Source organism: Pongo abelii, chromosome 5, assembly GCF_028885655.2.
Source record: "Pongo abelii isolate AG06213 chromosome 5, NHGRI_mPonAbe1-v2.0_pri, whole genome shotgun sequence".
NCBI classification, from domain to species: domain Eukaryota; kingdom Metazoa; phylum Chordata; class Mammalia; order Primates; family Hominidae; genus Pongo; species Pongo abelii.
Window position 1 is genome coordinate 150,137,447 of NC_071990.2, and position 21,950 is coordinate 150,159,396.

General features: G+C 45.4%; 1 pseudogene; it reads right to left on the reverse strand.

Annotated features, from left to right (window-relative positions):
- Nucleotides 1-13,653: 13,653 nt before the first annotated feature.
- Nucleotides 13,654-14,229, reverse strand: LOC112133897 (small nuclear ribonucleoprotein E-like; annotated as a pseudogene).
- Nucleotides 14,230-21,950: the final 7,721 nt, after the last annotated feature.

The following is a 21,950-nucleotide window of genomic DNA, read 5'->3' on the forward strand; positions in this document are numbered from 1 at the left end:
CAAAGAAGATGCTCTTTTTCTTACGATTTCTAGGAAACCCTTGCCAGAGTCTTGGTGTTTCCTGTAATCTCTCTTCGTATGTAGATACCTATGATGTATTCACTTATAAAGAACATTAATTTGATTAGGGAAAGAAGAAAAGAGAAGGGGGTTGGTTGTCACTGTTCAACCACACAATTCATTTTGGAACCCTTAGAATTGTGACTGTCTTTACTCTTAGCTATGAGGACCCTCTCAGAGCAAACTATGTACGTTGTACTTCCTAGAACTTAGAGTGTGTGTGAGTGTGTCCATGTCTGTGAGAGACAGAGAAAGGGAGGAGGGAGAGAGGAAGAGAAGATGAATGCTCATTCAGGTCTAGGTCTGGACCACTCATCAGAGAACCATGGGAACCATTATTTGGAAATATTCTAATTTCCAATACAGCACCCCTCCCACATGACCTCAGAGAATAATGCTCTGAAAAGGGTATTAGCTGTCACCTTCTGCATACTGTAACAAAAACACTGGAAGACCCTGACCAAACTGAGTTTGAGTTCAATCTGGAAGGATCCCAGGGTACTTGTGTGACAGCCACAGCAGTTAAGACTAATCTGGTTGGATTTTACCACCATCCCCATTCATCCTCAATGGACTTTCCCCAAAACTTGGGTAATGAATATGGTTGGAACCATAAGAGAGATGTGTACAAATTGCTGTGGGAACTAGAGGGAGGATGGATTTGGCCTGGGGAGAGAGAGGGCCAGAGGAGGTGGTTCTATGGATAACAGTGTGCCATGTTCTAAGCATCAGACTTGATTAGAAATACAAACAAATGGAAGAACATTCCATGCTCATGGGTAGGAAGAATCAATATCGTGAAAATGGCCATACTGCCTGAGGCAATTTATAGATTCAATGCCATCCCCATCAAGCTACCAATGACTTTCTTCACAGAATTGGAAAAAACTACTTTAAAGTTCATATGGAACCAAAAAAGAGCTCGCATCACCAAGTCAATCCTAAGCCAAAAGAACAAAGCTGGAGGCACCATGCTACCTGACTTCAAACTATACTACAAGGCTACAGTAACCAAAACAGCATGGTACTGGTACCAAAACAGAGATACAGATCAATGGAACAGAACAGAGCCCTCAGAAATAATGCCGCATATCTACAACTATCTGATCTTTGACAAACCTGAGAAAAACAAGAAATGGGGAAAGGATTCCCTATTTAATAAATGGTGCTGAGAAAACTGGCTAGCCATATGTAGAAAGCTGAAACTGGATCCCTTCCTTACACCTTATACAAAAATTCATTCAAGATGGATTAAAGACTTAAACGTTAGACCTAAAACCATAAAAACCCTAGAAGAAAACCTAGGCATTACCATTCAGGACATAGGCATGGGCAAGGACTTCATGTCTAAAACACCAAAAGCAATGGCAACAAAAGCCAAAATTGACAAATGGGATCTAATTAAACTAAAGAGCTTCTGCACAGCAAAAGAAACTACCATCAGAGTGAACAGGCAACCTACAAAATGGGAGAAAATTTTCACAATCTACTCATTTGACAAAGGGCTAATATCCAGAATCTACAATGAACTCCAACAAATTTACAAGAAAAAAACAAACAACCCCATCAAAAAGTGGGCAAAGGACATGAACAGACACTTCTCAAAAGAAGACATTTACGCAGCCAAAAAACACATGAAAAAATGCTCACCATCACTGGCCATCAGAGAAATGCAAATCAAAACCACAATGAGATACCATCTCACACCAGTTAGAATGGCGATCATTAAAAAGTCAGGAAACAACAGGTGCTGGAGAGGATGTGGAGAAATAGGAACACTTTTACACTGTTGGTGGGACTGTAAACTAGTTCAACCATTGTGGAAGTCAGTGTGGCGATTCCTCAGGGATCTAGAACTAGAAATACCATTTGACCCAGCCATCCCATTACTGGGTATATACCCAAAGGACTATAAATCACGCTGCTATAAAGACACATGCACACGTATGTTTATTGTGGCACTATTCACAATAGCAAAGACTTGGAACCAACCCAAATGTCCAACAATGATAGACTGGATTAAGAAAATGTGGCACATATACACCATGGAATACTATGCAGCCATAAAAAATGATGAGTTCATGTCCTTTGTAGGGACATGGATGAAATTGGAAATCATCATTCTCAGTAAACTATCGCAAGAACAAAAAACCAAACACCGCATATTCTCACTCATAGGTGGGAATTGAACAATGAGAACACATGGACACAGGAAGGGGAACATCACACTCTGGGGACTGTTGTGGGGTGGGGGGAGGGGGGAGGGATAGCTTTAGGAGATATACCTAATGCTAAATGACGAGTTAATGGGTGCAGCACACCAGCATGGCACATGTATACACATGTAACTAACCTGCACATTGTGCACATGTACCCTAAAACTTTAAGTATAATAATAATAAAATAAAATAAATAAAAAATAAAAAATAAAGAAATACAAAAGTCTTGGAAATAAGAAGAAAATAATTAAGGAATATCCTGTGTGTCTCCAAACTCCTGATCCACCTGGCCCTCAGCCTGACTGAGTCTCTTCCCACTTCATAGAACAATGGAAATCATCCATCGGGCCTCACTTGCAAACCCCCCGGCATCCTCTTCTCATCTTTCCTCGTGGCTCCTGCCATGACCAAGGAAGTGTTTCTCCATTCATCTAACCCTACTTGAGCTCAGGATGCTGTCCCGGGACTCCCAGCCCCTCATTCACTCCCTCGCTTCTCTGTACCTTCCCCTGGGCACATGCTTGTGGCAGGTGGTGCTGTGCTCTTCAGGCCAGCCTGTAGTCCTCTATTTTGATATTTGCACTCTGCCTTGGGGAAGACTGCACTCTCCACATCTCAAGTTGTTCCTGGCACCACTTTCCCGTCATGTGTCCCCATCCTCCTCCAAGTAGAGCACAACGCATGCCAGGCTAGAACAGGGTTCACCATTCTTTCCTTTGAAAAACTCTCTCTCAAACTCCCATTTTCCTTGTCTAGATAATCCAGTCTCTTGCTTTTCACAGCCAAGTATCTTGAATTATGTTTCTGTCCATTGTCTCTTCCTTATCCTCCATATATTCCTCAGCCCACTGCTCCCTGGATGCAACTAAGGCCACGGACGGAAGCAACATTGCTAAATCCAGTGCAACCTCCCCGGCTTCCACTTCCTTGTCTTCTCTGCAGCATTGTATGGGGCTGCCCTTTGCTCCCACCTCCCATTCTTGATCTTCCCCAGTCCCCTCTTGCCCTCTCCCATCTCAACAGCCACTGCCTCTTAGCACCCTTGGCAGCTTCTTTATCTGCCCGCCCTTCTCGCCTCTTCTCGCCCTTGGTGATCTCTCTGTGGTTGACTTTTCATCTCCAAGAGTTAGCTTAGAGTAAAAGAAGCAATCCCAGAAATTTGTCACTTAAGAAGAAATGTAATGCTTCTATCTAAGAGGATGCTGATTACAATGAGAACAACCCTCATGGTAAGATGCTTCCCCAGCTATTTGCTTGTTAGACTGCCCATGCATCCTCAAGCACCAGCTCAATGTTGGTCATTGTTGCAATGTCCCTGAGCTGGGTTTAGTATCTGGTCTCTAGAATAATTCCAAAGAAGGAAAATCAGAGGCTGTATTCTGTTGTGCAGACAACATATGATTCTGTAATTTCTGGTATTTGGGGCCACCTTCTAGTCTTGGCGAATCAGTTCTATAGTTTCCGTGGCACCCAAAATGTCCTCTAGATCTTTACTTGTCAGTCCGCGTATGCAACACAAATTGTCCTCCAATGGGTAGAAAGCAAGGAAAGGGTGGTGAGATCAGCTATTTACTGGGCAAATCACTATACTGAGTGCCTGAGGCAATTTATACCCTTTATTCATTCGATGAACACTAAGTGGACATTTATTCTCATCCCTGTTTGACCAGTGTAGAGTCCATGAGTACAGGGACTTTGCTTGGCTTATTTTTTCAATCCCAGTACCCGGTACAGTGCCTGACACATGAGGAGCTGAAAATATAAATATTGAATAACAAGGTTCAGAGAAGCTAAGACATTGTTTCAGGCTGACATAGACAGTAAGTAACAGGACTGAGATTTGAACACAAATCCGCCTGACTCTAGAACCCACGTTCTTTGTAGGATGAAAATTATCTCTAGCAACAACTCTCCCCTGAATCTCCTGAACTTTGCACATTCACTTCTCTCTCTTCACAAACAGATGTCTTAAAGTTTATCAACGTGTCCCAAATGAAATATCTGGCCCCCCTGCAGATCTCTGCCCCACCCATGTCAATTTCACCTCTCAATAACAGCTTCCAGTTACTTCGTTCAGACTTAATCATCCTTTACTTCTTTTTCCTTTCACATTCTGCATTCAACCTGTTGAGAAATCCTGTGGTCTCTGCTTTCAAAGTCTCTCCAGAATCTAACTATTCCTCACCGTCTCCACTACTACCAAACCAGTCCAAGCCACAGCCACCACCCTCGCCTCGATGCTCACTGTGGTTTCCTGCTTTTCCTGCCCCCATCTCCGCCCACGCTTGTGATCTACAGTAGCTCATACAGTAGCCTGGGTGACCTTGTTAAGGGCTGAACACTTGAATCTCCCCCAAATTCGTATGTTGAAGCCCCAACCTCCAATGTGATGGTATTTGGAGGTGGGGCCTGTGGGAGATTATTAGATTTGGATGAGGTCACACAGGTGGAGCCGCATGATGGGATTAGTGCCCTTATGGGAAGAGGAAGAAGACACTAGGCATTGCTTCCTCTCTCTACTATGTGAAGACGCAGTGGGCAGGTGGCCAGCTGTGTGCAAGCCAGAAAGAGGACCCTCACCAGACTTTTTTTTTTTTTTTTTTTTTTTTTTTAAGTTGTTGTTTTTGAGATGGAGGCCTTTTTGATTTTTCTTTTCTCCGAGATGGAGTCTCGCTCTGTCGCCAGGCTAGAGTGCAATGGCATGATCTCGGCACACTGCAACTTCCACCTCCTGGGTTCAAGTGATTTTCCCGCCTCAGCCTCCCGAGTAGCTGGGACTACAGGCACGTGCCACCACACCCAGCTAATTTTTCTAATTTTAGTAGAGATGAGGTTTCACTATATTGGCCAGACTGGTCTCGAACTCCTGACCTAGTGATCCACCTGCCTCAGCCTCCGAAAGTGCTGGGGTTACAGGCGTGAGTCACAGCGCCCAGCCTCCTCACCGGACTTTCTTGGACTTTCTAGCCTCCAGAGCTGTGAGGAAATGTTTGCTGTGTAAGTTACCCAGTCTATGGCATTTTGTTATGTATGGCAGCCCGAGCAGGCTAAGACAGACCATGTGAAAACATCAGGCAGATCGTGCCACTCCTCTGCTCAAAACCTCCAATGGCCCCGTTTCTTTCAGAGTCAAGGGCAAATCCTTTGCAGTGGCCCAGCAGGTTCTGTGTAACCATCTCTCGTGACCTCCTAGCCTCCCCAGCCATCGCTACTCTTCAGCCACTCTGATTCAGCCACACAGGCTTTCTCCTTGGTCCGCAAGTTTACCGGACCGCTCTCAACTCGGGCCTCTGCTGGCTTCTCTCCGCCTGGAAGGCTCTTCTTCAGAAAGACCCTGTGGTTTTCTCATGCTCTTCTCCTACAGGTCTTTGCTCAAAGGACACTTTTCAGAGTCCTGGCCTGATTCCGTCATCTGAAACTGCCCCTCCCTCAGCCTTTCCCTGAGCGACGACTCTCAAGTCCCACACCTGTGCCAGTTTCCACCTGGCGTTCATTCTCACCTTCTAACACACTGTGTCATCTTTAGGTTTATTGCTTAGTACCTTTCTCCCTTGCTACAATTTAAGATCCAGGAACGCACAGGTTTGCTCCCTGGTGAACCTGAACCCTCTCCACTTGACACATGGTATTTGCTGAATGAATGACTATCCCAGAATAACTAGCCCTTGGATCCTAAATGCGAAAGCTGAAGAGGCTCTATTTTAACCCTCTTCTTCCCTAGGTTAGGAGACGGAGACCCAGAGGGGTGACACGAGGGGCTGAGGTCCATACGCGGATGGCTAGCGACAGAGTAAATAGACAAAGAGGCGGCTCCTCTCTGCCCATCCAAGGCTTAACTTTGATCCACAGATTATTACTTTAAACCTGCTGGAGTGACCAGTTCTCAGGACTGGAAGTTGTGGAAATGACTAACAAGGGTGGTTTTGTGCACGTGTAGCTCATCACCGAAATCCACACGGAGTTTCCCTACTTTTAATGTCGGGTCACCTTCACATGTGCAGGTGCTAAATGTATCCATCCTCACATTGTGCACTACCAGGAATAGAAACATCTAATTTATTGTCTGTGGAACATACAAAAATTCTTTCATAAAAAAAGAGAAAAACATACAATTTTGGATTTCTTATGGATTTCCAAGTCAAAAAACAGTGGCTTAGAAAGAAATCAGGGCCCAGAGCCGGTTTCAGGTTTCGGCCTCCGTCTTGCCGAGCGAGCAGCTGCTGCAGAGCGCGGCCGCCAGAGGGCACTGCTTCGCCAGGCTGGGGGCCGAGCCGGCGGGAGGCGCGGGAGCCCCCGGGAGGAGCGCGTCCACGCCGCGCTGCGTGGAGCTGAGCTGCAGCCCCGAAACCGAGTGCGGCGGCAGCAGGGCCGGCAGGACCGCCACGACTCACCAAGTGAGCAGCGAGACCTGGAGTCCTGTAACCAAAACAACTATTAAAACTCCCAGGAGAGTGATGATGGGTGACCGATGGAACTCCTGGCTGCTTTCATGACCGGAGCTGGGTGGCCGCCTCGGTGTCCTGCACCTGCTGGGATGCAGCGTCCACGTGTCTGTGTGTGCGCAGGCACCCTCTTGCCTACTGCAGGAGCAAGCTGGGGGGAAGCCGGATTAGGTCACTCCAAGGCCCTAAACTTTAGATGTCAAGCAATGGTGAGGAAACACCAGCCGCGTTTTTTGTCTGAACATTTATTTGCTCATGGCCCAGAATAGCCCAGCAGTATAAGAGCAGCGGCCATCACTCAGTTCTGATGTGTAGTGAACGTACACACGCCTGAGAGCAGTTACCCTTCACAGGATGCCTGTGCACCGAACACCGAGATCCCCACTTTACAGCTGAAGGAACTGCAGCTACGGAGGTCGCAGGGAGAAGAGATGAGATTTGACCTTGTGTTATTTTATTCTGATGCCCTTTGGCTTAACAACTACTGAATAACTCCCTGTTTCTCAGCAGAACCCGTGAGAGATGTATAATTCGAGATTTTTTGCATGGAATTGGCTTAATTGTGAGGTGTGACGAGGCAAGTCTGAAATCCATAGGGCAGGCTGATCATCAGGAAGGACAGGCTGGAACTCACGGACACCAGCTGACGCTGCTGTCCACCATGACATTTCTTCTTCATCAAGGACGCCTCAGCTTTGCTTCTAAGGCCTTCTGATGCATTGAATCAGGCCCATCTAGATTGTCTAGGACAGGGGTCCCCAGCCCCTGGGCCACAGACTGGTACCAGTCCATGGCCTGTTAGGATCTGATTGCCTGGGAGATCAGTGGCATTGGATTCTCACAGGAGCGCAAACCCTACTGTGAACTACACATACAAAGGATCTAGGCTTCATGCTCCTTATGAGAATCTAATGCCTGATGATCTGTCGCTGCCTCCCATCACCCCCAGAAGGGACCATCTGGTTGCAGGAAGACAAGCTCAGGGCTCCCACGGATTCTACATTATGGTGAGTATGTAATAATAATAGAAAGATGTGCAATAAATGAAATGTGCTTGAATCATCCTGAAACCATCCCCCTGCACCCCGCCCCATCTATGGAAAAATTTTCTTGCATGGAACTGGTGACCAGTGCCAAAACGGTTGGGGACTGCTGGTCTAGGATACTCTCCCTTACTTAAAGTCAACTGATTTGGGGCTTTAATCTCACCTACAAAATACCTTCATAGAAACACCTAAGTTTGTGTTTCATTGAATAACTGGGGAGAGTAGAACACCATTATACCTGGGAAGCTTTGCAAAGGAGGCTGCCTGGGACCTACTGCAGACCAATTGAATCTGAACTTCAGGGAATGAAGTCTGGACATTCATGAGTTTTTGCAAGTTCTGCAGGTTATTCTGATGCACAGTAAGGGTTAAAAACTATGAGTATCTTCAGTGATGGAGTTCCTGGGGCCTTGAAATTTACATTGAGCCACCAGCACTTGGTCCACTGTGCTGGGATCACAGGAGAAAAGACAGCGCCCAGCCTGGAGGCAGTGTGCTCTGGAGTTGTGCTTGCTCTGTGACCCCAGGCAGGTCCTTTCACTGCTCAGCCTCATTGTCATTATTTGTGCACATAGCGGGTGCTGGGAAAAGACCTGCCTGCCCCCACTGACCTTTCTCCGAAAGCCACCCCTCTGCTGTCTGATGGCAGAATCTCTGCTTTGTTTGGCCTCATTATTTCCAGTCCCAGGACATGAATCGTAATTGGCTCAAACCAGTGGCAGCTGCGTCAGCCCCTCCCTCCCAAGCCCCCCCTTTGCCAGCTTCCCTTGCAGCCAGCAGTGGCCACAGGACCCAATTGTATCCAATGAGGCACAGGCGAAGGGTGATATTTCCCTCACTCATAGAAGACTCTCCTGCCACCTCCCAGGCAACAGTAAAGATGAGGGTAGGGCAGCAGCCACATGGACCACATCAATGACTCAAGCCCATCCAACAGGGAGGAAAATCAGAAACTAGACATAGCTTGGGTCCTCAATGCCACTTTGGAGCCAGGGCACTGTTTTCCTCCTTCAATTATAAAGTATTTGCAAGAACGCCTGCCCTGATTGCAGTAGTCAAGGCAGGGAAAGGGAGAGAAAGATTTTGTAGCTGTCTCATTTCAGAGCTTTGGAATGTGTGGAGCTAACAGGGATTTTGGAGAGGGAAGATTCAGAACTCAAGGATCTAGCTGAACGTGGATTCCCCTGGCTCTAGTGCCTCCACATAGAGAAAAACCTCTTATTTACCACAGGCTCCTTCAGTAAATAACGATTCATCCTGAATATCTCAATGTCCCCTCAATGTCTCCTGAATATCGCATGGTGACTCCTATTTCATCCGTGCTTGAATTTTCTTCCCATCCTAGAGTCCTCCCCACATTCTTCTTTCTCTGTCTGAATTTTACCATCTGAAGTCAAGCCTGCTTCAGCAAGAGTCAAGTAACTCCAGTCAACACCACCCCTTCCTGACAGCTCAGAACGCCCTTAGCTAAGACATCGGATCTCAGAATCACAGAAGATCCCGGAGGAGGGGGGACCACTAGCAGTTTAAACCTGCAAAGCATCTCATTTCTTCTTTTACCTTTTCCTAAACCATCAATTCCTAACAAATCAATGTAAAACCACATTTGAAAGTGACACAGATTGGCTGAAAGTCTGTTGGAGGACATGTTGCTATCTCTCATACACGCTCCTGTTTAATTAAATATGTCATTAGTCTAAAGGTCCTGTAATAGAGGTAAGAGAATGCCGAGAGCTTCCAGTTTGTCCCATCTCTGAAAACAACTAACCTCTTTGATCTGCTTGACCAACAATGTCCCCGGGTAATTAGTGACTACTTGCCTTAAAAGGGAGTCACTAGGAGGGGCCCCTGAAACTGCACGGGGGTGACTGGGTATCCACCTAGGTGGAGAACTGGCAGGTCTTTTTCATTTGGCAGCTACTTCAAGTCCTGCTTAGCCAGGCTGGTTAGAGTTCACACTTTAAGCTCAGAAAGGGCTCAAGCTCCCCCCACCGCAGGAACTCTGGTCAGAACTCAGCGAAGCCATGCAGGGGAAGTCAGGGACTTTGCACTGGTCCTGGCATCTCCCCTCCCTTCCATCATAGCCTGGATGCCATCTGTCTCATGCAGCTGCCTGGGAGGGCAGACCTGGGAATGTCTCCCTCAGGAAGACAAGGCCTATCTCTCTGAAGACCATGTAGGCACCGGGGCAGGCCCAGGACAGCTGAGGCAGGCTGGAGGCTGACCTCTCTCTCTTCTTGACAGGTGGAGGGATAGGGTTTGGGGTTTCCACACCGAGGTCATTAGGGCACATCAGAAGATGGGACCTCACTGTCCCTTTGTCCTCTGGAATAGCTCTTCTGAGATTCATTTCACCCACTTCCCCATTGGCTAATTCCAGTCCTCTTCTAGCTCCAATAAGCCTCCTCTTGGCTTCTATTCCATGTGCCAAGGTGAAAATCTATTTCAAGGGATTGTTTTAGAAACAGTGGGTATTGGTGGGAGTGTAAATTAGTTCAACTATTGTGGAAGACAGTGTGGCAATTCCTCAAAGATCTAGAGGCAGAAACACCATTTGACCAAGCAATCCCATTATTGAGCATATACCCAAAGGAATATACATCATTCTGTTATAAAGATGCATGCATGCGTATGTTCATGGCAGCACTATTCACAATAGAAAAGATGTGGAATCAACCCAAATGCTCATCAACAATAGACTGAGTAAAGAAAATATGATACATATACACCATGGAATACTATGCAGCCATAAAAAGAATGAGATAATGTCCTTTGCAGGGACATGGATGGAGTTGAAAACCATTATCATCCTCAGCAAACTAATGCAGGAACAGAAAACCAAACACCACATGTTATCGCTTAGAAGTGGGAGCTAAATGATGAGAACACATGGACACATGGTGGGGAGGAACACACACTGAAGCCCGTCAGAGTGGGGAATGGGGGGAGGGAGAGCATCAGGAAGAATAACTAATGGATGCTGGGCTTAATACTGAGGTGATGGGCAACCTGTGCAGGAAACAACCATGGCACACGTTTACCTATGTAACAAAACTGCACATCCTGCACATGTACCCCTGAACTTAAAAGCTGAAGAAAAAAAAAGAAGCAGTGGGTAATGGTAGGTTTGGAGGAAAGGTGGATAAAGAGGGAGACATTCTAAGTTGCCCCAGATCTGGGACCTGAAGCTTGGACCAAAAACAAGTTATCCTTTCTCTTGGTTTGAGTTCATCTCTGCAGAATGGTTCACTACATCTGCAAGGGCCCCAGTGGCTGCCAGAGTCCACCTAGGGACCAGAAGAAGGCTCCACATGAGACGGCTGCAGCTCTTGCAATACCCTGCAGTGATGTGCAGAGCAGATTCAGTGCTGGACACAGAGACAGTGTGTGCATTTCTTCCATCTTCCTAGGGGAGCTTTCCACAAGTTTTCCAAGGGCCCTTTCAGCTGTGGTCTAAATTCAGGGCCTTGGCACCACCCCAGGGAGGAAGCTCATTTACTTTGGCACCTAGGCACTTCCTAGTTAGTCCCAGCTCCAAACGTATGGAATTGGGCTTTGCTGAGTCCCGTGGTAGTATTTCTCTACGCTGTTAGGACAGATGGAGACTGTGTTTGCGCGAGCCATCGGGGACCTCCCATTCTCCCTCCCTAGGGTTCCTCCCCTGCTGGCTTTGAGGTTTAAGGAGTAGCCCACAAAAGAACGTTTGATGAGGGGTTCATGCTGGTCGGATCGTGGAGGATGTTACAAATACTCAAACTTTCCTTGCAGATATTTTTCCCCTCCAAAATTGGAGAAAATGCATAGCGTTCCTTGCGGGAATCTTTTCAAAAGGTATGTAAAGAATGATTTTCACAAACCAAGAAATCAAATTTTTTCTTCAGGCACTCCCAGGTGAGACCAAATATATGCCCAATGGTGGAAAAATGGATGGACTGGTTTCTATCATAACACTCTCTAAAAATGTGCAAATTGGACAATTAATTTACTCTCATATTTGGCAGAGAAAGGAGAGGTGGCGTTGCTAGCACCCGTTACTTTCCCAAAGCTGCCCTCAGAAATGTGTTAACTACTTGGTTGCCATGCAGGTGGCCACTTGTGCTAGCGTCCAGGTTATCACCTCGAGCTTCCCTCTCCTATTTTTCCACCCAGAAAAACAGTGGGTGGCCACGGAGAAGACATGTCAGAGGCTGTCCCTCCATCAACATTAGTGGAAAGATCTCCACGTTTCACCCAAACGCTGAGCCCTGCGATCTCTCTCGGCCTGATTTCCCCAGGGAGCAGAATGCTAAGCCACACTGGCCTTGGCCCTGCTTCTAGCACTTGCTAAACCATGCTGGCAGAGGCTGTGCTGAGTGCTGTCTCAGAAGTCTGAGCTTCTGTCACGGTTTCCTTCATTCATCGCCAGATACTAACTCACTCACTTCTAAGGGATGGCAACCAGAATTTGTCTTCAAATTTAGTTGCTTTATGGAATTTTATAGACTGTTTTATCCTTATTTTTGACTTCCTGGTGTTTTTATTGACTTTGGCAGAGAGTGGGGCTGGACAAAAAGGTGTCTTGGAAGTGAGAGGTGGTGGAAACTGAGTGCTTTCTCCAGGGTGATGACAAGTCATTCCGTATCTCCTTTCTTTCTTCCTGGGTAAATATTTGTTGGTTTTGTTTCTGTACAAGATAAAATGCCTACAAAGGAAAATAACTCAAAGTTCAGACACGGTTTCATTTTAATATTAAAGCATTTTGCATATCATTTTTTAAAAAGTGGAGTCCTTATTTAATGGGAGGAATGGACTCTCCTGCCTCCCTACTTCCATAGCCCCAGGATAGACTTCGCAGTCTATGGAGTCATCACACCACACTGTCATTACTGCCCACGTCGATGTTCTCCTCCCTGGACTGAGCTCCCAGGGAGAAAGAATTGGCATGCTGCATCATTTCTACCCCACCAACCAGCGCAGCACCTCCTCTGTGCCAGGGCTCCACAGGTATTTGTTGGATGAAGAGTACACAACAACAAAGTTAATGCCAGCACCTTTTTTTTTTTCTTCCCTTTTTCAGGAGGCTACCCCAATGGAGAGTGGAATTGAGCAAAAAAGGAGTGTGCAGCCTGGGGACTTTAGGTCTGTGCTCCAGCCTGTGCCTGCCAGCCTAGGCCACTCTGCCCTAACTTCTAGTTCTGTCTTCTGGGACGTTGCTTTACAAGCTGTGCAACACAATGAAGGAAGTCAGTCATGTCTTTATCCTCACCAGTGGTCAGTGGGTCAGTTATCCTGCCCAGCACCACCCATGCAAATACACAAGCATTTCCTCTTTGACTGACTCATTTGGAGAAGGCGTGGGCAGAACCATACGACCCTTCCACCAAGAATTATGAAGTACATGATTGTGTTTTCATGTGAGCAAGCATTGTGAAGCCAGGAACTTTCCTCTTCCTCACATTTCAGACCACAAGCATTTGTGTCTTGTTTGCTTCCTCATGCAGGAGGCAGCAATTATGGCAGGGGAGAAACAAGAGGAGTAGCAGAAGCCTTTCAGTGGGTCATCCAGAGAGGCATCTAAAGGTGCCTCTGTTCCAGAACAGTATTTGATGCATAGAAAGGACATAGAAATGGCTGACACTTGTGTTTAGGTAATTAGTTTCCCCGGTGCGAACCTCAAAAATACCGGCCTGATATGTGGTGAAATCTTGGTCAACCTCAATGCTAATGCTGGAACTGCCTCTTGCACAGAGATTCTTAACTCAGGGGTCCACAAACGTGAATAGAAGAATTTTATCATTTTTTTCCTTCCAACTAACTTCTGACTGCAATTTAGCATTTTCTTCAATTCTGAATGTAAGCAACAATTGCCAGTATTAGCACTATCTGTGATATCACCCATACAAACCACAGATATTTTTTCTTTTCTTTTTTAATTTCTTTCTTTCTTTTTCTCTTTCTTTCTTTCTTCTTTCTTCTCTTTCTTTCTTCTTCTCTTTCTTTCTTTCCTTCCTCCTTTCTTCCTTTCCTTCTTTCTCTCTCTTTCTTCTTTCTTTCTTTTAATTCAAACAATCCTACAGCATTTATTGTCATCTTGTAATGACAAAAGGGTAATCAAACAATGTGAATAAACGTTCATATTAGATAAAGGACATCTAAAAAACAGAGTGTATCTTTCTCAACAATTTCTCACTTAATTGATCATCTCAAGTTGGAGACACTTTGTAGCAGAGTAATAGTATCTCCTTTTAGCATGATCCGACCCAGTTGTTTTCTTGACTTGGTTTTAGAATGAATCTCTTCTGCATCATCTAATACAAGGTTCTTATACTCATCAAAACCAATGATAAAGCTTCCTGTCCACAGATTCACTTGCTCGTAGACCCACACCTGAATCCAGGGTCTATTTTGTAAGTATCTGAAGATGAGGTTGATGGGCTGCACCATAACCTTCTAAACTTTCTGGCCCTGGCCGTGGTACACCATGGTGGAATCCCACAGAAAGCACACTGACCCACACGCTACCTCAGCCAGCAACTTCTGGAATAAAGAACCAAAAATGGGCTGGGCCTGGTGGCTCACACCTGTAATCTCAGCACTATGGGAGGCCAAGGCAGGCAGATGGCTTGAGGCCAGGAGTTCGAGACCTGCCTGGCCAACATGGCGAAACCCCCTCTCTACTAAAATACAAACAAATAGCTGGTTGTGATGGTTCATGCCTGTAATCCCAGCTACCCAGCTACTTGAGAGGCTGAGGTAGGAGGATAGTTTGAACCCAGGAGGCAGAGTCTGCAGTGAGCTGAGATCACGCCACGGCACTCCAACCTGAGCAACAGAGTGAGACTCTGTCTCAAAAATAAATAAATAAACCAGAAGCGGAAGTGTTCAAAACACAGATATTTTCATATCACTTCAGAGTGGCTACAAATAGCCCATGATGTTATTTGTACTCATCACTACTTAGAAATGATGTAGCTATTGAACCCACTGCTAGATCTTGGTTTTTAGTGCGGTAATAAAGAAGCACTTGTGTATTACAGTTCTCCAGAGGGGGTAAAAAAATATGTATGTGTATATATATGTGTATATACGTGTATATATTATATATACGTATGTACACATATATGCATATATACACACATATTTTATGTGTATATATAAAATTTTATGTTATATATAATTATATTACCTATAATATACTTATATTTTATATTTTATATGCATGTGTGCATATATAATATATACAATGTGAATATAATATATATTAATTATATAATAATTATTTTATATATTATATAATACAATAATTCTTTTATAATTATATTATATATTATATGATATAACATTTATATATCATATAATATATATTACTATATGTGTCTGTGTGTGTGTATATATATATACCTGCCCTATCCTGCTTATGTAAAGCAACATCCCAGAAGGCAGAACTAGAAGTTAGGGCAGAGTGGCCTAGGCTGGCAGGCACAGGCTGGAGCACAGACCTAAAGTCCCCAGGCTGCACATTCCTTTTTTGCTCAATTCCACTCTCCCTTGGGGTAGCCTCCTGAAAAAGGAAAAAAAAAAGGTGCTGGCGTACTTTCTTGTTGTGTACTCTTCATCCAACAAATACCTGTGGAGCCCTGGCACGGAGGAGGTGCTGCGCTGGTTGGTGGGGTAGAAATGATGCAGCATGCCAATTCTTTCTCCCTGGGAGCTCAGTCCAGGGAGGAGAACATCGACATGGGCACTAATGACAGTGTGGTGTGATGACTCCACAGACTGCGAAGTCTATCCCGGGACTGTGGAAGCAGGGAGGCAGGAGAGCCCATTCCTCCCGTTAAATAAGGACTCCACTTAAAAAAAAACACGCAAAATGCTTTAATATTAAAATGAAACCCTGTTTAAACTTCAGGCTACTTTCCTTTTTAGGAATTTTATCCTGTATACATATATATTTGCGTGTATATTTGCGTTTGTGTGTGTCTGTGTCTGTGTATAAATAAAATAAGGTATTGTCTATCACAATCACGGAGGTCAAGAAGTCCCACAACCTGCCATCTTCAAGCTAGAGACTTGGGGAGCCTGGTGGTACAGTTCTGAGAACCAGGGGACCAATGGTGTAAGTTTCCACTGAAGGGTGAAGACGGATGTCTGTGCTCAACAGTCAGGCACAGCGAGCAAATTCCCCTTTCCTCTAGCTTTTTGTTGTATTCAGTCCCTCAACAGATTGGCTGATGCCCATCCACAATGCTTTACCGAGGCTCCCATTCAATTCTAACCTCATCTGGAAACACTCTCACAGACATACCCAGAAATCATGTTTAGCCAGCTCTCTGGGCTCCCCATGATGCCATAAAGTTCACGCATAGCATTAATCATCAAACTATATCACAAATTTGGTTTTGCTTTTTGTTTGTTTTGGTTTGGTTTGGTTTTTTGAGACAGGGTCTCACTCTGCCACCCAGGCTGGAGTGCAGTGGCGTAATCATAGCTCACTGCAGCCTCAAACTTCTGGGCTGAAGTGATCCTACCGTCTCAGCCTCCCAAGCAGCTAGGACTACAGGTGTGCACACCTTGCCTGGCTAATTTTTAAAAAAATTTTGTAGAGACGAGGTCTTGCGATGTTGTCGAGGACGGTCTTGAACTCCTGGCCTCAAGCAATCCTCCTGCCGTGGCTTCCCAAAGTGCTGAGATAACAGGCGTGAGCCACAGCAACTGGCCACAAATTTGTTTTTTTAAAAAAATATCTATATTACTTTGTTTTGATTTCATTGGTTTCTTTGTAATTCTATGTATTTTAGATTATGCATATTAAAAACATTATTTTGAGAAAAGATACACAGGCTTCACCAGACAGTCAAAGAAGCTTATGGCACCAAAAAAATCTTAAGAACCCCCGTGGAGAACAGCTTTGCCATGTGACCCCCCCAGCCCTTGTTTGGCCACTTCCTTGGTGGAAACAAATCCTTCTCAAAATCATACATTCTGTTTTATATTCTTTAAATACACTGAAGGGAAGAAGGGGTGAGCTGGCTACCAATTTATTGCACCTCTGTTCTAAATGGACCATTTGTCGCTTACCCACCCTGAAGCCGAGCACTGTGAGTTTCTCCTTTGCGTGTGCATACAGGGCACTGGGGGGACCAATGCAGGAGGAAGGGGCTTCTCTTCCTAGCACTCAGCACGCTTCCTTTCCTTTCTCATTGCTCCTCCTGCATGGCTACCAGTGATATAGGAGGTGGGCATCCACCGGTACTCCCCCAACCAAGCTTCAGTGGCACCCTACAGTTCTTAGTGAGTTCCTGCCCACCAGCCACAGCCCACGGGCACCAGCAGGAGGTTTTTGGAAGCTCCGTCTGCCGACCTGAGAGAGGCAGTGGCTGTTTCCTGCCAGCTGAGCCCTGTGACTTGGACCAATTCTGACCTGGGCCAGTTCAGGAAACTAATCTATCATCCATCAGGCAGCAGCCACACCTTCCCAGTGAGGCCTGACTAGCAGTTTTGGGGAAGGAGGCTTCTGCAGTTGTTTTGTAGGGCTGGTGTAACAAAGTACCATGGACTGGGTGGCTTAAACAACAAAAATGCATTGTCTTCCCATTCTGGAGCCTGCATAACTAAGGAGGAGGTATGGGCAGCGTCAGTTCCTTCAGAGGGCTGGCAGAGAGACTCTGCTCCTGCTTCTGGGGCTTTGCTGGCAATCTTTGGCATTCCTTGGCTTGTAGAAACATCCCGATCACTGCCTTCATCTGCACATGGTGTTCTTCTCCCTGTGCGCACATCTGTGTCCACATTTCCTTCTTCCATAAGGGGACACGAGTCATACTGGATTAGGGGCACACCCTGTTCCCACATGACCTTATCCTAACTTAATTAATTATATCTGTGATGGCTTCACTTCCAAATAAGGTCACCTTCTCAGTAGGACTTCAGTGCATGTGTTCTGGGGGACACAAATCGGCCCCCCTTTGAAATGTGTTTCTTCCTTCAGGACTCTTAGCCTTAGGCTATTCTTTAGCGGTGTGTTTGACCCCTTCATCATTGACACCCTGGCAGTAGGTGTTGTGTTTTACTCTACTCTGGTCTTGTGGTCTCAGGAGAGTGGCCACAAACTTTAGCCCTGCCCTTGAGGCACTCCAGGGAACTTCATCGTGGATGTTACCAGTGAGCCTTTCATGGGGTACCCCTTTATCCTGGCAGACAGCTTAATGTTTAAATGTGTGACCCATGCCTAATGTGTGACCCACGGCCAGGCGTCACTCTCACAGAACACCTGTTGATACTGGCAGGTCCCCTTGTGGCTCTTGTCTGACCTGCGTGCAGTTTATTCCCACCAAGATGGCCACGCTCTAGGAGAGCCCTGAGCAGGAGCGCAGTCAGGGGAGACACAGAAGACGCAGTTCCACAGAGCCCACGAAGAAACAGAAGCAGTTCGTCACATACAGATCCCAGACAAAACAGGTCAGTGGCACGCTGCCCTGCAGGGCACACTGCAAGGCCAACGGGAAGAAGGGGGCTCCATCCATGACATGCAAGCTCAACCAGTGGGTGGGGCATGAGAAAGACAGATTGGGATGTGTGGGATGAAGGCTTTATGAGGGTCCAGGGTGGTACCCACGCAGGTTCTATATGTTCAGGGGCATAGCGATGGCTGAGGTCCCCTCTCTAAGAGCTGAAAGTGTGATAGTGGACACTGAGAGGGGAGAAACGTGTTAGTTAAGTGCTGTGGGACTGCTTTACTGAGAAGGTGACTCTTTTTTTTTTTTTTTTTTTTTGAGACAAAGTCTTACTCTGTCGTCCAAGCTGTAGTGCAGTGGCACAATCTCGACTCACTGCAGCCTCTGCCTTGAGGGCTCAAGAAATCCTCCCACATCAGCCTCCCCAGTAACTGGGACTACAGGCTCACAGCACCACACTCAGCTAATTTTTTAATTTTTGGGGGGTCAGATGCGATGTCTCACCCCCAGCACTTTGAGAGGCTGAGGTGGGTAGATTGCTTGAGTCTAGGAGTTTGAGAGCATCCTGGGCAACATGGTGAGACCTTGTCTCTACTAAAAATTTAAAAAATTAGCTGAGTGTGGTGACGTGCACCTGTGATCCCAGCTACTTCAGAGGCTGAGATAGGAGGATTGCTTGAGCCCAGCAGGGTTGAAGCCACAGTGAGCCATGATTGCACCACTGCACTCCAGCCTGGGCGACAGAGTGAGACCCTGTCTCAAAAAAAAAGTTTGTCAAGACAAGGTCTCATTATATTGCGCAGGGTGGTCTCAAACTCCTGGATTCCAGCTCATGAGCCACCGTGCCCAGTGCGAAGGTAACTCTTAAATCTGACTCTTGAACTCTGAGTCTTGGAGGAGAACAAACCAAGAATAGAATGAGGGAAGAACATTCTAGACAGATGAAAGAAATGGAACAAAGACATGAAATAAACTGGGCATGGTTTGTTAGGAAAACCCTGTTAGGAATGGTTAAAGGAAGCAACAGTGTTAAACGCAGAAAAAATATCATGTTTCTCAACACGCCGGATTCCCACGTCCTTAAATTGCTTGTGGGCTGAAACCATGTGCAGTTACAGTAGACCGTTCACGCTCCCAGAATGTCAGAAAGTGTGCACAGTTCATGTGTATAGACAGCAACTCCTGCATTAGGACTGCCACTTGGGCAGGAGCAGGGCTGAGACCCCCTCAGTTATAAGATGCAGCCTGACTTCTGAGATTTTCAAGTGTCAAAAAACCATACATCTTAGGGATAGTAAAGCAGAATATGCATGGAATGAAAAATTGAGTTGTAAGAAGGCCTACTCTTATGGAAACTCAAGGCAGGGTAATATTAAGAACATATGCTTTGGAGTCAGTATGACCTGGGTTCACTTATAGTTAAATATAGCCGCAGTTACTAAACCTAGAGACTCTCAATTTTCTCATCTCTAAAACACAGCTAATTATTACCTCATGGAACTAAAGGAGATAAAGTGTGTAAAGTTCACATTTGATATTAAGACCATAGCTGTGAACAAGGAGGAGCAGTAAGGCTACAATGTGGCTCCTTCTAGGCCATCCGAGACAGAGCAATCCCTAGTCCAAGAATTTCCTATGCAAACACTGAAAAGTGGCTGGGCGTGGTGGCTCACAATTGTAATCCCCGCAATTTGGAAGGCTGAGGCAGGAGGATCACTTGAGCTCAGGAGTTCGAGACCAGCCTGGACAACATGGTGTGACCTCATCTCAGTAATGCAGTCCTCACCTCTACTAAAAAGAAAAAAAAATTAAATAGCTGGGTATGGTGGTGTGTGCCTGTAGTCCCAGCTACTTGAGAAGCTGTGGCAGGAGGGTCGCTTGAGTTTGGGAGTTTGAGGCTGCAGTGAGCTATGATTGCACCACTGCATTTTAGCATCGGCAACAGAGCGAGACCCTGTCTAAAAAAAACCCTGAAAAAATGATAGCTTATAATCTCAGTGCTCCCCAAACTTTTTTGACCTTACATGCATTACAGAAAGCTTTGACTGCATACCACAGATACAGATGCATTTATTTACTGACAAATTTTGTTTAAGTGTATTACTATACTAATACCTATTATGAAACAAACAAGATTTAAAAGTATGAGATGAAGACAAAATAAACAATAATGAAAATATATTGTTTTACTTTATTAATGGTACCAAAAGCCCTTGATGTGTTACCAAATAAAAATGCCATTTTTCTTGACAGGGCTCTAATTATATATGGATGCATTGTTTCTGAAAATCTTGATTTACATTTTGTGATTCTGTGATCAAGGGTTTATTTGTGTTTTAATGGTTTTAATGGCATTAGCGGCGGAAGTTGATCCCTCACAAAGATGCAAATAGAAGCGCACCATTGGCTGGGCTTCCCATATTATGATCACAAGGACTTAGCAGGGCCTAATGGTGCCTGAGGGCAATACAATGATATCCTATGTCCCTAGACTCGCCAGGAAATGAATAAATACATACAAAATTAGGGTGCATTCATGTGTTCAATGTTCATCCAATCTAATGGTATTAACTCAGTGCCAAGTGGAAATTAAAACTTCTCTGGTGGGTGTCTTTGCATCTCCCAAATAGATTGACAAATGCGGACATATGAACCTTTGTACTCCCTTAGCCATCGAATATTCTGTTTCACTTCCACAGAGTAAGCAAGTTATTGGAAGAAGCAGGCAGGTACTGCAGTGCCCCTCACGGCCTCACCTCTGCAGTTACGCATCATCACCTTCCCGGTATTCAATGCACCACCCAGGGCAGCCCTGGCTCAGTATGGGAGGGGTCTGAGCAAGGCACGGACATCCAGGATTGAGGATCTTTGGGGTCCATGGGAGGCTGACTACCACAGGAAGCTCCTGACGAAGGTGCCAGAAAAATAGAGAATAGGCTGAGGGCAAAGAAAATGTAAGAAACTGCCACTGTGATTCAGATAAAAAATATTTCCTGGAGAACATTTGAATGAATTTGGTCAATAGCTGGCTTTCCTCAGTGATCATTTCAAATCACCCTTATTCCTTTATCCTACAGATATGCTTCAAAAATGAGATACTAGAACAACAAGCAGGCTTCTGCCTGAGTTATCACTTTGAGTTTGATGCAAATGTGTTTGCTTAATGCATGCATAGGTATAATGTTCTTAAATAGAAAAGAAACTGCATAAAATTTTAAGGTAAAGCAAAAGAACTCAAGGAAATGACTCCCTTGCTCCACCCTGGCCAAAGCTCCTTTTTTCCTTTAGAGACCTCAGTGGCCCATGCTCCCTCCCTTCTGACTCAGGGACATTTTGGAAAATGCTGAGAAGCAGAGCATGGAGGTTGGCCCTTTAAAGACACGCCTTGCAATCCAGAGTGGGGTATGAAAGGCAATTCACTAGAATGAAGGGTGAAAATAGAGAACTTCTGTGCATATTTAATCTTTATATTAAAAATAAACGAATCGTGACTCCTGTTATATGTAGAGGTCACCACTGACACTATCATTAGGTCAGTTGCCATGTCACTGCCAACCCCAAGGAAAGAGTTCCATAACATCGCAGGGCAGGGGATGACAGTGTCCCTCATTCATTTGTTCTCTGGTGAGTTTCCAAGACATTGCTGTTTCTGTGTGACCACGGAAGTCGTTTTCAAGATTATATTGCCGAATTTCACTGAAAGGATCCTCATGGAATAGACAAGTCAACACTAATCATGCAAGCCCAATGAAC